This window comes from Asparagus officinalis, chromosome 3, assembly GCF_001876935.1.
Source record: "Asparagus officinalis chromosome 3, Aspof.V1, whole genome shotgun sequence".
Lineage (NCBI taxonomy): Eukaryota > Viridiplantae > Streptophyta > Magnoliopsida > Asparagales > Asparagaceae > Asparagus > Asparagus officinalis.
The window spans coordinates 73054978-73072801 of NC_033796.1; positions in this window are offsets into that span (position 1 = coordinate 73054978).

Genomic DNA, 17824 nt, shown 5'->3' on the forward strand with positions numbered 1-17824 from the left:
ATTTTTGTACATACATGTCTTCCGCTGTGTATTATGCATGTAGACATAGCACGATTTCCTTCAGTAGAGATTTGAACCAGCACATGTCTAAAATCCAGCGATCATACAAGATCAAACTTATATGTGGTAGTTTTTACTTTGAACCACACTTACCTTTGCCTTTGAACATTTATGGCCCTATGCTAGTCCTGGTTTCTGCTAGGGCTCTAGGTATCTTTCCATAAGACATCATAGGAGACGGCCAAATCTCCACCCAGGCATAGGTGAGTTCTTTAGGCATGTTTCCTATTAAACATCCCGCATCCAAAATGCTTTAAACTCATTCAGGCTTAAGAGTTATCCTCTCTCATGATAGGATTCTAGGTTAGGCTTTAGGTGTGTTTCCTATCTAACACCCCGTATCTGAAATGCTTCGGACCCATTAAGGTTTAACAGCCAACCCCTTTATATGATAGGATTATCGGTGAGTCCTTTAGGCATGTTACCAATCTAACATTCCACATCTGAAATGCTTTGGACCCATTAAGGCTTAACAGCGAACCTCTTTACATGATAGGATTTCCTTATAAATCTTACTTGACTTTTGAACCAATCATCTTGTCTTCTGTAAGGACCATAAATTTTCAATATTAGTTAAAATAATTTTCTAGTATTTTAAAATATTTAATTATGATTTTAAAAGAGTATTTGTATTTTTCTTGAATTTCTACAATTTTCTATGATTTAAAGTCTAAGTTTTATATTTATTTAAATGATATTAATATTTATAAATTAATTTTATGCGATGAAAATTTATGAAATTTATCTGTTGCGTTATCGATGCTGTTATATGTCATTTTGAATAATATGTGGTATTATTATTATTATTACGTATATTTTTGTATAATACGTTGTATTATTAATTACGTATTATTTGTATAATTTCTTGTATTGTTTCTACTGTTACATATTATCTGTCATATTAGTTTAACTAGTATGTTTTACTGTGTATAAAATTATACCATAATTATTTGATTTTCAATATAAGAAATTATATTTTTATTAATTAATCTTGTTTAATTGTACAATTTGTGGTATTATTTCTACTATTGCGTATTATCGGTTGTATTACTACAACTAGTAAGTTTTAATGTGTAGATAATTTTTATATAATTATTTAATTTATTTCGTGATGACTATTATTTTTAATTAATTTTCCAAAACCCTAATTATATAAATACGTATATATAAATCCTCTCTCTCTCTCTCTCTCTCTCTCTCTCGTATGCAGTCCGCCGCACTCCTCTTCTCTCACGACTCGACCCCTGACCGTCCGCCGGGCCGTCCAGCCCTGTCGGCCCCGACACGAAACCCTCACCCGCCTGGCCTGACCAAGCCGACCCTCGGTCCGGACCCTCCGAGCCTCCGGCCCCGCACCCGCTGCCTTCCTCCTGCCCTCACCGGTAGCCAAGCCTAGATCCACAACGCCAGCTGCTCGTCGTGCCTGCAGCCCACACCGCCCAACCGCGCTCCTCCATCTCCCCTTTTGCCGGTGACCAGCACCTGTCCTCCGCTTTTCATCTCCAACGAAACCGCCACCCGCCGCTGTCCGACTCCACATCACCAGCCGCCCCCTCGTTCTCATTCCGCACGCCGCCAGCCCGAGGCACGCGCCTGTGCCTTTCCCTCTTTTATATCGCTCTGCCCGCGCCTTAGGCAGCCGCGCCAGGCCATCGTCCACCCTTTTCCCCGTGACTCTGACGGCGCCGTGCAACCAGTCCATAATCCGATGTAGTGCGGCACTCGCCTCGCTCTTGCCCCCTAGAGGCTCCGCGCTCCGACACACCTCTCCCTCGTTCCTAGATCTCGCGTCGAGCGAGGCCCGCCGCCGGGTTCGACGCTCCTCCTCATCTCCTCCTCTTCCACCTTCGGGCCATCCTCCAGACACCAGATCCCGTAGGCCGTCGCCGTCCTCTTACAGCCGCGAACCCTGCGACAGCCGCCCCTTACAGTCACCCGACCCACAGCCCTCGCCGGAGTTCCTTCCAACGCCGTTCTCCTTCGCGTCCGATCCGACCCGTGCTGTCAGTGTCAATTTGTTCGACTAAACCCGAGGCAAGATCCCTATTCTCCGATCGTATATCATTACAATTTTAGATCTATCGTAAATTATTTATATGCAATATCCCGCTTCCCTTGATTTGATATTTCGTTATTTATATCCGTTAGTAATTGATTTTATAGATTAGACTATGATATGTAATTACCTGCGTGAGTTTGTTGATGAACGATATTGATTACGAGATGCTTTTAATAAAAAGAATATTTTAGATTTATTTTAAAATTATTATTATAAGAGAAGAAGTTGATTTTGAAAAAGGGGTTAGTTTTGAATTAATATAATGAGAAAGAATTTTTAAAAGAATTTTTGGAATTAATCAATTTATGATCACGACGATTGGAAATTACGACATTTCATGTATAATTATTTGATAGTTGTAGTTCCATCTTGCATTGTTATTAGTAGTTGTTCACGTTTCCGGTTCATGATTCATGACACTGTTACATAGTATTCATTGCATTTATACATTGTTATAGTTGAGAATCGCGAGTATTGCTTGACTATAGTGACCCGTGAGATATGAGTTGTTGACTTGGACTTGGGATGAGAAGCTCTGGGTTCATGTTATCGGATATGTTGTTTATTTCCAGGCTCGCACCAGTGAATCGTTTCGCACTGGGGTGGGTCTAATGAGCAGTGATCGGATATGTTTATTATTTATTTCTAGGCTCGTATCAGTAAATCGTTTCGCACTGGGGTGGGTCTGAGGAGCAGTGATCGGATGTGTTTATTGTTTATTTCCAGGCTCACACCAGTGAATCATTTCGCACTGGGGTGGGTCAGAGGTGCGGTGATATTATGGTTATTGTTTATTTCCAGGCACACACCAGTAAATCATTTCGCACTGGGGTGGGTCTGAGGTACTAGTGAGATGTGGTTGTTAACTTAATATCCGATAATGTGAACCTTGACTCTATATGAGATGTGAACCAGTGACCTGTTATAGGATGGCTAATTACATGACTTGTTTCTTGGCTAAGTATGAGTTCTTGTGAGATATAGGATAGTTGTGTTTCTTTTCATACATAGATCAGGATTAATATTTAATTATTTACAATTCGAGATATATGGTATATACATGAGGGTTTCCTTGTTTGGATTATTTCGCTCAACGTACTACGTCTCTTGTTGTAGATTTTTAAGTATTAATTCCATCTAGTTGTATGACCTTGTGACTTGGATGATTAGACTGATCGCTAGCTGCATGATCTCGTTACCTGATCGATTTTGGATGCTTTATGTTTATCATGTTTTAGTAGCATTTTTGCATGTTGATTTTGTCAGATTTACAGTTACACGTTCTTTTGTTATTTCTGTTATCGTATCGTTTTTTGCTTGGGTTTTCGTTCGCTCTATTTGTTTTATGGGGTCTTGCTGTGTGCCATACACGCTGACGTACACCTGTTTTCTCTGGTGTACGTCAGACTTAGAGGAAGAAAAGGCTCAGCAGGAGCCAGATGATTCTCAGCAGGAGTGCCTTGTAGACGGAGTAGAAGAAGGAGTCGAAGCCTATTCTTTTTATTTATTAGTTGATGGTTCCAGTTACTTTTGTAGTTCTTTCCATTCCTGCATGTATTTTGTATCTCTTCAGCATTCATTGTTCATTTTGTATAAGGGTATGTTAGACCCATATTTTTATATCTGGGATGATTTACTGTTGATGATATGTCTATTTCTTATTCTGGGTTGTCCTTATATTCTTGCTATTGTGATCGGGGACCTGTGCCTTTCCATTGTATTTATTTTCAGACGCTTAGCGTATTGGATTGAGAAGAAAAGAAAAGAGAAAAAAATAATAGTGTATATTTCTTCTCAATCTAATACGTCGCGGGCTTGTTCACGTTCCGATTCCCAGGTATTTTGGGAAGTGGGGCGTGACAGTCATCAGTAGCGTAAGCTTTGAACTAATAACTTGATGAAATGATAAGTGTTTGTAAGACTCACCAAACTTTATAAATCTTACTTGACTTTTGAACCAGTTATCTTTATTATTAGTAGCATAAGCTTTGAACTAATAATTGGATGAAAATGGTAAGTATTTGTAAGACTCACAAAACTTTGAGACCCATTGCAGCAGACGTCCTTTCGACTATGTCCTTTTTTAGACCTTTAGTCAAAGGATCAGCCACATTCTCTGAAGACCGAACGTCAATCACCAAGATGATTCCTTGGCAAATGAGTTCTCTCAAATAGTCATGCTTCAGACGAATGGTCCGCTTCTTTCCATTGAACAACGAGTTCGCTACCACAGCACCCGTTGCCTGATTATCATAATAGATTGTAATTGCGCCTTGCAATTTTGTTAATGGAAGGTCTCGGAGAATACAACTGAGCCACTCAGCTTCATCTCCTACAGCATAGAGTGTGAAGAACTCAGATTCCATCGATGACTGTACAATCATAGTTTGCTTCTTAGATTTCCACGAGACGGCAGCTCCGCCCATGGTGAAGACAAAACCCCCAGTAGATCTGCACTCATCTGGTTCTGAGCACCAGTTCGCATCTGAATAGCCTTCGATTATAGTCGGATATCCGATGTAGAATAGGTCCAGACCTATAGTTCCTTTCAAGTATCTCATCAATATCTGGATAGTATCCCAGTGAAGCTTTCCAAGATTACTTATGAACCTACTAAGCATTCCTACAACAAATGCTATATCTGGCCTTGTGCAGCTCATCGTGTACATAAGACTTCTAATTATCTTTGAGTACCTTAGCTGCTCTACTGGTCTTCCAGTGTTCGATCTATGCTTCTTGTTGTAATCATACGGCACTGACAGTTCTGGCATTTGTTTTTAGCCATACTTCCTTAGCATGCTCTCGGCATAATAAGATTGGGACAATCCAATACCCTCTTCAGAGTATATAATTTTGATTCTAGGAATCACGTCTGCAGTTCCAAGGCCATTCATGCTGAACTGAGCTGATAGAAATTTCTTGGTAGATGTTACTATCTCCAAATCACTCCCGGCGATGAGCATATCATCCACATTAAGGCAGATAAGCACCACATTCCCTTCAGAAACCTTGATGTATAGGCACTTGTCAGACTCGCTGACTTGATACCCATTGTTGCGAACAACCCCATCGAACTTCTCATGCCAGAGTTTCGGTGCCTGCTTAAGTCCATATAGAGACTTAATAAGTTTACAAACCTTACCAGCTGGAGCATCAAGTCCTTCTGGTTTCTCCATGTAGATCTCTTCTATGAGGTCTCCATTGAGAAAGGTAGTCTTCACATCCATCTGATGTATGACGAATCTTTTTATCGCCACCCATACGATAAGCACTCTGATGGTAGTGATCCTGCAAACTGGTACATAGATGTCAAAGAAGTCTATTCCTTCTCTCTGAGAGAATCCTTTTGCCACCAGTCTTGCTTTATACTTTTCAATAGTACCATCGGGATGAAGCTTCTTTTTAAAGATCCACTTGCAATTGATAGGCCTAGCACCTTTAGGTACATCCACCAGCTCCCATGTGTGATTTTGGATCAATGAATCCATCTTATCATCTATAGCTTCTTTCCATAGAAGAGCGTCTGTTGACTGCATTGTTTCTTGGAAAGTTTGTGGGTCTCCTTCCACGTTATAGGTGATGAAGTCATCTCTAAAATCTTTCTGTTTTCCGACACATTTGGAAGATGGTTCAGTAACTCCTTCATCACTAACAATTTCAGTTTCTCATAAAACTGGCTCCTCTAGTGCGTCTGATGTACTAGCATTCTTTGCTATATCTTTGAGCAATAATCCTTTTTCTTTGATAAACTTATCCTCAAAGAATTCTGCATCCCGAGCTTTAATGATGGAGTTGGTTCCAAGGTCAAGGAACTTGCAAGCATCACTATCTTCAGCAAAGCTAAGAAACACACATCTGTTTGCCTTTGGTCCGAGCTTAGGCCTTCTGATATCTGAAACTCGAACATATGCAAGACACCCCCACACTTTGAGACTATCCAAAGGATCTGAATATCTCAACCATAACTGATGAGGAGTACTATCAGTTTTGGAATAGGGTACTCTGTTAAGAATCCAGTTTGCCATCAGCAAAGCCTCTCCCTAATAGCATATAGGTAGACCGGATGTGATTAGCATCGAATTCACCATCTCAGTCAATGTGCGATTCTTCCTTTTTGTAATTCCATTAGATTGCGGAGAATACGGAGCAGTGGTTTTAGCAATGATTCCATGCTCCTTGAAATTTTCCTCCGACTCCTTAGATTGGTACTCCCCTCCTCTGTCACTCCTAAGTCTTTTCACCTGAAGTCCAAGCTGCTTCTCCACTCGAGTCTGAAACTCAACAAAGTTGCTGAAGGCTTCATCTTTAGATTTTAACAGGTAGACGTGACAGAAGTGAGAGTGGTCATCAATGAAGGTGATGAAGTACTTCATGCCGTCTCGAGTGACAAAGCTCTTGAAATCACAAGTATCTGAGTGAATCAAATCCAATAGGTTAGTGCTCCTTGTGACACTTGGAAATGACTTTCTTATCAGCTTTGTTTGCGCATAGACTTCACACTTGTCAGGTTTGTTACCCCCACATTTCGAAAGTAATCCTAACTTCTCCATGCTAGACAGCTTTCAATAATTTACATATCCTAGCCTATTGTGCCATAATACAGAGGAGTAAGTAGAAGAGGATACTACATTTACAACTGAGTTTGGTACAATAGTACTAATCTTATACATGCCATCAGTACGATATGCATTACCAAAATACATTTTCTTAAAAGATAACACAGCCTTTCCTCCTTGGAAATCCAGCCTCATACCAGCGTCACACAGCAGGCTTCCAGAGACTAAGTTTTTGGCAATTGAGGGAACATGTTTCACATCCTTCAATGTGAGAGTCTTTCCTGAAGAAAGAGTCAACTCCACAGTCCCAGTGCCAAGAACAGGAACCACAGAACGATCAGCCATTGATACGTTCTTTTTGGCAGCAACATAGGAAGAGAACAAATCTCTGATGGAGCAGACATGATAGGTAGCACCTGTATCTAACCACCAACCAGAGACTTTGCTGGGAGTTGTCACCTGAAAGAGAATAGCCACACAATTGTCAAGTTGATTAACATTATGTACTGTTCCCTTCTTTGGTGCTTTGTAGTCTTTGGTAAAATATCCTTGCTTCCCACAATTGAAGCATTTTCCGCTCTTCTTGAAATCTTTCTTCTGAACATTCAGGTTCTTCAGATTATGATTCTTCTTTTTGTTAAAAGACTTCTTTTTCATAGAAGAATTGGTACCATTCTCAGAATTAGTAGCCATAATGTTAACAAACGCCTTCTGCTTAGCTATGAGCTCATTCTTTGTGCGAGTCTGAATCTCTTCCTCGACCCAAATGAACCTCTTCGAATAGATAAAGTCACCTATCTTTTCCTTCTTCGGATGTCCGTGGAGAACGACATCTAAGATGGAGGAAGCTTGTTGACAATTGCACTAGAAATGAAGGTTTGACAAAGACTGATCTTTTCATCCTTCAGCTTCATAACAAGCTTTTCGAGTTTTTTAACTTGAGGCAAAACCTCAGTGTCATCTTTAAACTTGAAGTCCAAAAATTTGTCAATGAGGTGAGACTTGGAAATCTTCTCTTTATCCTTGTATTGCTCCTCCAGAGCATTCCAGATTTCCTTTGCAGATGGCTTGTTGGTGTAAGTATCTACCCGATGATCAGCCAGACAGTTAAGGAGATAACTCCTACAGAAATAATCATCTTTATCCCAAGAGGCTTCAGACTCTGAGTCTTCTTTACAGAAATAATCATCTTTATCCCAAGAGGCTTCAGACTCTGAGTCTTCTTCAAAGTCAGGTTTCTCCTCAGAAACCACATTTATCCCAAGAGGCTTCAGACTCTGAGTCTTCTTCAAAGTCAGGTTTCTCCTCAGAAACCACATAGTATATTTTTAGGAGTTGCATCCCAAAAATCACTTTTTGACGCTATGCGTTAAAGTTAGATCCATCAAAGTTTTCTAACTGGAGACAGTCCACTCCAAGAGTCCTCGCGGGATTCATTAGTAGATCTGAAATATTGCTTTAAGATTGTTAGAAATTATGGTTAAATCTGGAATTAAACAGTAAAGGATGATGTGCTGTTATTTTAAACTTTTTCAATTAACTGTTGTGCGTTTGTGAAACGTTGTGTTTAAAGCAATATTTGGCCTACTTCGGTGCAAGGATCCCAACGCCAAACTGCTTCTAGGAATAGTAGTACAGGACTCTGGTGTGCACCAACCCAGTACTGTCAAGATCTACTTGATCTATAAGACCTTTCGGTTAAGGCAAAAGATCTCCTCGATCTCAGAACCCTTCAGTTCAAAAAATCTTTTGGTTTTAGGGTTCCTGTGGGCACAGTTTCTGCAGCAGCAGCACAACAACAACAACAACAACGTCGATCCGACGTTCGTTTTCCACGCTCGCATATGTATACTAACGTTCGTATTCCACGCTCACGAGAGAGTTTCCAACTTCAACCAAAAGCTGCCCAATGACGCTATTTATAGGCCTCTAAGGCCAGCTCAAGAGTCACTAGCAATTAATGCGATCGTTATAATTCTTAATGACAATTAAGATTGTAACATTAATGCATTAAATTGCTTTTAATGCTGTTGTAACTGCTGAATACGAGGCAATCAATGGATCGTTGCTACAAAATGTGAGGGTCATGTCTCAGCAAATCAGACGAACCTCATTTAACAAACGAACATCATCAAACAGGCGAACCTCGTATGACAGACGAAGCTCGTCGAACGAGCGAACATAGTCAAATAGGCAAACCTCGTATGATATATACGAACCTCGTCGATCGAGTGAATCTTGACAAACATGCGAACCTCATATGACAGACGAACCTCGTCAAACAAGCGAACCTCGTATGACAGACGAACCCCGTTGAACAAACGAACATCGTCAAACAGGTGAACCTCGTATGACAGATGAAACTCGTCGAACGAGCGAACCTTGTCAAACTACAAGAACACTAGGGTCACCCTCGTGTGAATACATAGCTTGTCCGCATGCTGCGAAGAAGTTTACGAGGCAACCTTCGTGGTGACCATAGTGGTAGCCCACGTGGCGCCAAACAGCGTCACCTCGCCCTGATGCCTCCATGCGAAGTGCAAAGTACGCCTAACAAAGCGTCACTTAGCGCCTCAGCCCGATTAGCCCCGATCACTAGCCCATTGGCCCACGACCCACTAGAACTTATGAGAGATTAATTCAAATAAAATACTTCTCAGCTTGCCATTGGCAAGCCTCGAACAAGTGACCTTTTGAAACACCAAAACATAAACTTTTCACTAGGCTACTAATCATTTATGAAAAGTACTTATAGTTAATATATATATATATATATATATATATATATATATATAATATATATATATATATATATATATATATATATATATAATATATATATATATATAATATATATATATAGAGGAATATGGGTATGCTTGGTACCGAATCACAAAATTTGTGCTTGGTAGTTGGAGTGGCATATTAATCCCTCCAGCTCATTCCAAATGGGGGACCATATACAATGGGTTAAATGGGTCCCCTAATTGAATAAGGTGGATGGGAATTGAGAAGCACATCCACTACCAGCACAATTGTGCTTGGTAACCAAGTATAACGCCATTTTTTTCTCATAATATAATATATATATATATATATTTATAATACGTATATATATAATATTATATATATATATATATATATATATATATATATATATATATATATATATATATAAGTTTAAAAACTCATTTGGAAAGTAGTTTTTGACCAAAAATTAACACAAAATAGAGGGGGGGGGATTAGGTATTTAAGGGCTCTTTTTTGGGCGGATTGGGGTTTGGGCGTGTATGTGGGGGTAGGGGCGGGGCAGCCATGTCCCTTTGCGTTTGTGCAGAGCTAGTTGCGATGAAGATGTTACACATTATTTCCTTACATCTTCATAAAATGAAATTACTTCCTCAACTCATAGAAATTGCTCGTAGGCCCCTAATTCTTAAGTAGTTTCAAATCTCTCTAATTGCTACAACTACTCTTAATTGGTGATGATAATATAATTTCAAACTATTAATATCAATTTTAATGATTTGATCTACTTATTCATGAAAGATTTAATGGACTAATATTGAAAAAAAACTAATTAACTAATAGTATATGTGCAAACAATATACTTGAGTTGGGAGCTAGTACATTATATAAAGAAAAAGAGTTTTGGACCTGCAAATAGGAATGATTTTGGTTATGGGTCAATGAAAAAAGAAATAAGTGGCTAATAAATTAGCTAATATGATTTTTACCCATCCCTAGTTAACATAAAAGCATTCTTATTTCCTTTTCTCAGATTATGTTTTCTGGGATTTAGGGCCTGTTTGTTTCGTTTCCCCACTTTCCATCCCCCACTTTCCCCCATTTTTTTGTATTTTCTTCACTTTCCCCACTTTCCACCCTTACAAATCTCCCACATCAACCAATAATATTGTGACAACTCATCTCATCTCATCTCATTTCTTATTTTTAAAAATAAACTAAACACAATAAATGAGTCCCATCAATCAACTCATCCAACTCAACTCACCCCATTTTCCTTCATTTTCTATCATCTTTAAAAATTACTCATATCATCCAATAATATGGTGACAACTCATCATATCTCCTCTAAATTTTCCTTCCTTCACTTTACTCCAAAAAAACAAGGAATTTGATGGAAAATAGTATGCGTCACATCATCCAATAATATGATGACAACTCATCTCATCTCATTTATTTTCTTAGTTTTAAGAATGAACCAAACACAAGAAAACACTTTCCCTTATTTTTTAGCTAACCAAACACAAGAAAAGAACCTCTAAATAAAATATTGTTTGTGAAAAATTTGTAGTAAAAAGACAATGAAAGAAAATTAACTTGTATTCTCTCAAAATCAATTATAATTTGGATTTCATGATTACAAAAGAGAGGAGAATGAATTTAATTCTCCCCTTTGTTTAAATCTAGGTTCTTCATGGTAGCGATGGAGTGCCTCCCTCGAATGCTCGCGTCGAGTTTGCTCTCCGTTGACGATCCGCACGTCTTGATTTACTGGAACGTGATTTTCTCCTCACGATTTGACGTTGTGGAGAACTTGCATGGTAAGTTTGAAAATAACTCTTAACGAGTTGATAACTCAGAGCGAGTTTTAGAAGAACTTGCAGAGCAAGTTTTGAACTCTGATCGAGTTGATAACTCTGAACGAGTTTGAAACTCTATGGAAGAGTTGATTTAACAGAAAGTCGGTTATAAGCTAAGGATGAAGAAGCTCCTATTGTCGATCTCCAAAATCCCAGCCGAAGGATGAAGGCTCTTCTTTGCTACCAAGCTTGCTCTTGACCGAATCTCCCTCTGTTGATGAGACAAAATCCGATCCCTTAACTCAATTGAGTTTCTCATATTTATAGGGGATTAAGGGTGGTAACCCCCCCCTTAATTCTCTCCTAAGTGGGGCGGAAATCCCTCAAATCGTGGGGAAAAATAGTTCCTGGAACTGTTCAGTTCGTGTTTGAACGAGTCAAACGCCTAAATTGGCGTTCTAGACCTTAACTCTGCATCTTAGAGATGAGACGCAGAGTTAGGCGCTCGCTGGGAGTTGGAACGCACAGGCCGCTTGCGTTTCGGACCTTAACTCTGCGTCGTGGAGATGAGACGTAGAGTTGGGCGCTCGCTGGTAGTTGAAACGCACAGGCCGTGCTGTTTTAGAGATGAACTCTGCGTTTTAGGCTGAAAACGCAGAGTTGGGCCTGTTTTAGGCTGAGAACGCACAGGTCGTGCTGTTTTAGAGATGAACTCTGCGTTTTAGGCTGAAAACATAGAGTTAGGCCTGTTTTAGGCTGAGAACGCACTGGTCAAGCTGTTTTAGAGATAAACTCTACGTTTTAGGCTGAAAACGCAGAGTTGAGCTTGTTTTAGGCTGAAAACGCACAGTTGGGCCGGAACTCTGCGTTTTGATGTTATATCACGAGGATAACCTCTGCGTTTTGAGGTTATAACGCTGGTTCGACCTGTGCGTTTTGACTCTGTAATGCAGAGGCGAACCTTAGGCGGGCTTGGCGAGCTTCAGGCTAAGTCCAATGTTCTGACGAAGTCCGGTCTTGCAGACGGACTTCAGAACATAACTTGCTGCGAAGAACAGGTCATAACTTTCAAACCGTAAGTCGGAATTGGACGAATTATATATGAAAATCGGCTATCTCGACGAGACGGAGCCATCTAAACCAAGCCAAAGGCTTCGGTTCGCTTCCTCCATTTCGCCAAATTCCTTACGGTTTGAGAGATATATGCGTTTTAATATGAAGAGACCGTCAATTTGTAGTCTCTTTTGCTAGAGCGTTGCAAAGATCGTCACCTTGTAACCTTCGTCTTGGCTCCTTAAAAATATAAGAGTCATCAGATTGTAACTCCCGATGTTGATTGTGAAGGCTGTTGAATTAGAGCTTTCATCGGTTGTCGTGAAGGTCGTCAGATTTTAACCTTCAACGATCTACGTGAAAGTCCTCAAATTATAGCCTTATGGAAGTCGTCAGATTGTAACTTCAGTCGTCGGTGTTTGATGGAGATCAGCTATCTGTTGTGATTTTTAGACAGCCTACAAATATCTTTAAAAATCACTCACATCATCCAATAATATGGTGACAACTCATTTTCTCTCATCTCTTTTTTACTTCTAAGAAGTGAACCAAACACAAGAAAACATCAAATCATGGAAAATATGTTTACTTTTCTTTACTTTCCTTCACTTTCCCTATTTTTTAAGCGAAACAAACATGCCCTAATTATCATTCGTAGGTAAATAGAATTAGAAACATCTTCAATGAACTCATTTCTCGGGTGTCTGTCTGCATTTTAGTAAAAACTATTTGGATCTCACCTTTTACCTAATTATCATTCGTAGGTAAATTTAGTTTCATGATATTCTTTATTCAGAGCTGTAGTAATTTGTAATGGACTTCTATTTCATACTTTCATGTATGTTTTGCATTTAATAAGTTAAATGTTAATTGAGGTTACACTCACGTGGTTTTACATTTTGTGGTGGAATAAGAAAATTGGGTCCTTCCATTTTTATTAAAGTTGTACATTAAGAAATAAAATTAATATGTGAAAATCATATAATCTATAGCATATTATCAATCCATTAGGTCTTAGAAAAAGAATTTGTAGTTTATGATTAGGGGTTGTTTGGTTCGTTTCCTAGATATAGGGAAAATGTATTTCTATGTACAAAAACACAAGTTTTGAGTTTTCTAAACTTTTCCAAGAAATAGATTGTTTCACTTTGGTTCGCATAAGAAAATGATGAGAAACCAATGTATTTATTTTTCTTGTGTTTGGTTCGCATGGAAAAAAAAAGAGAAAACTTTTGTTTATATGGCAAAAAGCTAACGTGGCTGCAGTTTTCGTTGATTTCATGAGGTTGAGGAAGGAATTAGGGGAGAGAAAAAATCTGATGTGGCGGCGATTATCACCGAGTTTCCCTTCTTCAACCCTAGCAAACCAAAGATGGGAAAAAAATCGACGGAAAGCTTATATCCTACGTGGCCATGAAAAATCTGATGTGAAGACGGTGTAAAACTTTTCCACCGAGGGGCTGTTTGGTTCGCTATTATAAGGGGTGGAAAACTCAGAAACCCCCCCCCCACGTCAGATTTTTAGCCATCCACGTCAGCTTTTTTGTTTCCGTCCATTTCTTTGTGCCGCTTTGGTTCGCTCGAATGGAAGAGGGAAAACTCTGCTGAAATCGCCGCCAACTAAGATTTTTTTTCCTCTCTGATTTCCTTCCCCAACCAAGTGAAATTGATGAAAACTCTGCCATGTCAGATTTTTTCCTTCTCTGCTTTGTTTACAAAAGTTTTCCTTTTTTTTCTATGCGAACCAAACACAAGAAAAATAAATACATTGGTTTCCCACTATTTTTTATGTGCGAACCAAAGCAAAACAATCTATTTCTTAGAAAAGTTTGGAAAACTCAAAACTTGTGTTTCTTTACATGGAATTGTATTTCTCTATATCAAGGAAACGAACCAAACAGCCCCCGAGTTAAAAAACGAACCAAACAGTCCCTTAATGGAAAACCAACTATAATTAGTAAATTTTTAAAAGGAAACTTTAAATGATTGGGACATGTTGATTCATAATGGGTGAATAGGTTAAAATGATTTAAGTATTCATGGAAATATTTCTTGGTAAAATTTCTAACCCTTCTTCTTTTTTCACCTACTTGCATATGAGGCTGTTTGGTTCGCTATTATAAGGGGTGGAAAACTCAGAAAACCCCTCCACGTCAGATTTTTAACCCTCCACGTCAGCTTTTTTGTTTCCGTTCATTTCTTTGTGCCGCTTTGGTTCGCTCGAATGGAAGAGGGAAAACTCTGCTGAAATCGCCGCCAACTAAGATTTTTTCCCTCTCTGATTTCCTTCCCCAACCAATTGAAATTGATGAAAATTCTGCCACGTCAGATTTTTTTCTTCTCTGCTTTGTTTACAAAAGTTTTCTTTTTTTTTCTATGCGAACCAAACACAAGAAAAATAAATACATTGGTTTTCCACCATTTCTATGTGCGAACCAAAGCAAAACAATCTATTTCTTGAAAAAGTTTGGAAAACTCAAAACTTGTGTTTCTTTAAAGCAAAACAATCTATTTCTTGAAAAAGTTTGGAAAACTCAAAACTTGTGTTTCTTTACATGGAATTGTATTTCTCTATATCAAGGAAACGAAAACTTGTGTTTCTTTACATGGAATTGTATTTCTCTATATCAAGGAAACGAACCAAACAGCCCCTATATATAAATTTATTATATAGTCATATTTGATCGTTTTTCAGTGATGTAGTCTGATAGTTGTACTTTAGCCCTCCTGAAAGAAACTCTTGCTCCGTCACTGTATTTAAGTGCAATTAATCCCTTAGAAATATAGAACAAACGAAAAATGAAAAAAAAAAAGTTGTGGAGAAGCTTGAAACAGTCTCTGTCAGATCTTATAATAGCTCCTTGTGTAATTCATAAGTTGCGAGATAGCTCTTTTTCTTGTTTTAATTGTGAGTCTACCTGCACACACGTTGTAGATGCTACAACTAATTTATGAATAATCGAATGTGCACGTAAGGGTGTGTCTGCCTTAACTTGGGCTAAATTTTACACTAAGGGCATGTTTGTTTGCACGAAAATAATTGTGAAGTAGCTGAAGTAAAAGAAATAGAGACTACTTCCAAGCAAAAAAATGTGTTTGGTTCTCTGAAAAACTTACTTCTAATACTTCCCTAAATGATTATCTACTTCCAAGCAAAAAAATGTGTTTGGTTCTCTGAAAAACTTACTTCTAATACTTCCCTAAATGATTATGTGGCGCCTACGTGTCATCCTTACTTCCAAAATTTTTTTCCAATCCTCAATACTCAGAAGTAGCTCGGAAGTAGTTGAAATGCATATTAATTATGACATAAATAATTTTTTTATTAATATTTCCTTTATTAGTTACTTCTAACAACTTTTGCTTGATAAAATTACTTCCTAATAATATTTCCAAATGTTATCCAAACAAAAAAAGTAAATGAAGAGGAAGAAGTTCTACTTCCATTACTTCTAAAAATATATGAAACAAACAAAAAAATGCTATTTCCACTACTTCCTACTTCATAGCTTTGAAAGTTACTTCTATAACATACTTCTTGCTTCTAATACTTCCATTATCCAAACGGGTCCTAAACCAATTTAGTGTTGGACCGTTACCTTTTAGCAGAATACTAAACTGATTTTATGGTTTTTTTAGCCTAAGAAAATTTAGGTTAGAACTGGCCTAGTTTTTACAAAACAAAAGCAAACTCAAAACTATGACGAGTTCAGTCCTGAACTAAGATTTTCGAGTTTGCCAAACACCCTTACGCCTTGTTTGGTATAATACGAGAATCGAATCAAGTGAGAATGGAATGGAATGAGTGTAGGAATGAAATGTTCATTCTCATTCTTACATTTGGATGTGATTATAAAGTAAAGTGGACATGACAAATTTTTTTAAAATTTTTTTTGGCATGGATAATTAAAAAGAAATCAATGCGGTATTTCAAATTTTTTATTCCCAATTAAGTGGGCACTATTCTAGCGTAAAAGTGTTACTCAATGAGAAGTAGGAATCAGTAGGAATGTGCACTCTAACTTATAAATAAATGTCATACTTGATACATATAAATAGAAAGTGAGAATTAACATTTTATTCCTACTCATTCACGAGTAGTAAACGAGGCTTAAGTGAATGGGTTGAAATTTCGAATGGAACGTCAAACGTAAACAAATAAGAGGTTTGCTTCGGTGCTCCAAAAATAGGCTTTTTTTTAATTTTTAAATTGACAAAAATAACAAATGAGCTAAAATAAGAAAGGGTATTTTAGTCTTTCAAAATTCTCTTTTAATTGATTTCTATCCTAAACACAACCACTGTGTTGCTTTTTTCCTTTCTCATCACATGACATAATTACTTTAGAGTCTTTTAATCATCATCCAATACCTTTATAGAGGCAAAGAACAATGAGCATAGCATAATGTTCTATATAATTAAAAAAAATTTAAAAGGAAAAAGATGGGGATGCCTTTCATAGTGCCTCTTCACGAGAAATTTTGGAGAATAGGATGCGTCGTTGCCTTTTATAAACAATATATAAAAGGTAATCAATCAAGAGGACAAATAAGACTAGCAAAAATTAGCTAAATTTCCTTCAGCAATGAATCTGTGGATACTAGTGAATGTAAGCAACTAACTAATTTCCTTCAGCAATCAAAATTAGAAGTTCTAGTTGAAAGCACATGAGCAAAACCACGGTAGAGGATTATGCTAAATTGAAATTAGTTAGTTGAAGAATTGTAACTAATCAACAATTCGGTTTCTCTCCTAAATTGTATTTCCTAAAGTAACCTTTTAACCTATAGTTAATTACAATTTTGGGTGTGAAACACCTCCTAACTATCAAATCTATCTATCCAGAAATGTGAGAACTATTTTTAAGGAATATATTTACAGATATGCCACCGGTACTCCAATAATTTTTCATGGAGCACCAAAGCGGTAGGCAAAGATATTGGTAAATCTCCTATGACAGCAAAAACACCACGCAGCAAACGCGGCAAATTGGAGTATAGCTTATGCGGGTCCCAGTTATAACTCAGCTCTGAACGACACGTGGTGGATGACGTTGTTGAGATGAAAGCAGTCGTCAGTATAGGAGAAGGTAGAGCCAGAGACCACTAGGCTCTGTCTCTTCCTTTGATATTTCTGCTCTTTTCAAATGCCTATTCTGATGACTTCATGTAGGGCGAGCATGGCTTTGATCCACACGGGTCAAACCAATCAAAACATCCGATTTTTCCCGGGTAGATTTCGTTAAGAATTAGTCACAAAACCTCCGCAACTTGTGTGTTTCTTGCACATCATCCTTATAAACTTCGTTTATCTTGCATTGCACAACTGAACTCGAGACTGTTTCACAAAACCCTCTAAACTTTATACTTTTTCACCGACCTCTTATATGTAATTTGTAAATAAGCAGAATTTTTTTAAGAGGAAAAACCTAGAGATTTAGGAAAAGAGATACGTCGTTTGTATATGATGATAAATTTCATATTTTTCTCTTTAAGGTATATTTTAGTTATTTATAAATTACAAGGAGCAAGTTCGGTGAGACAAGATTC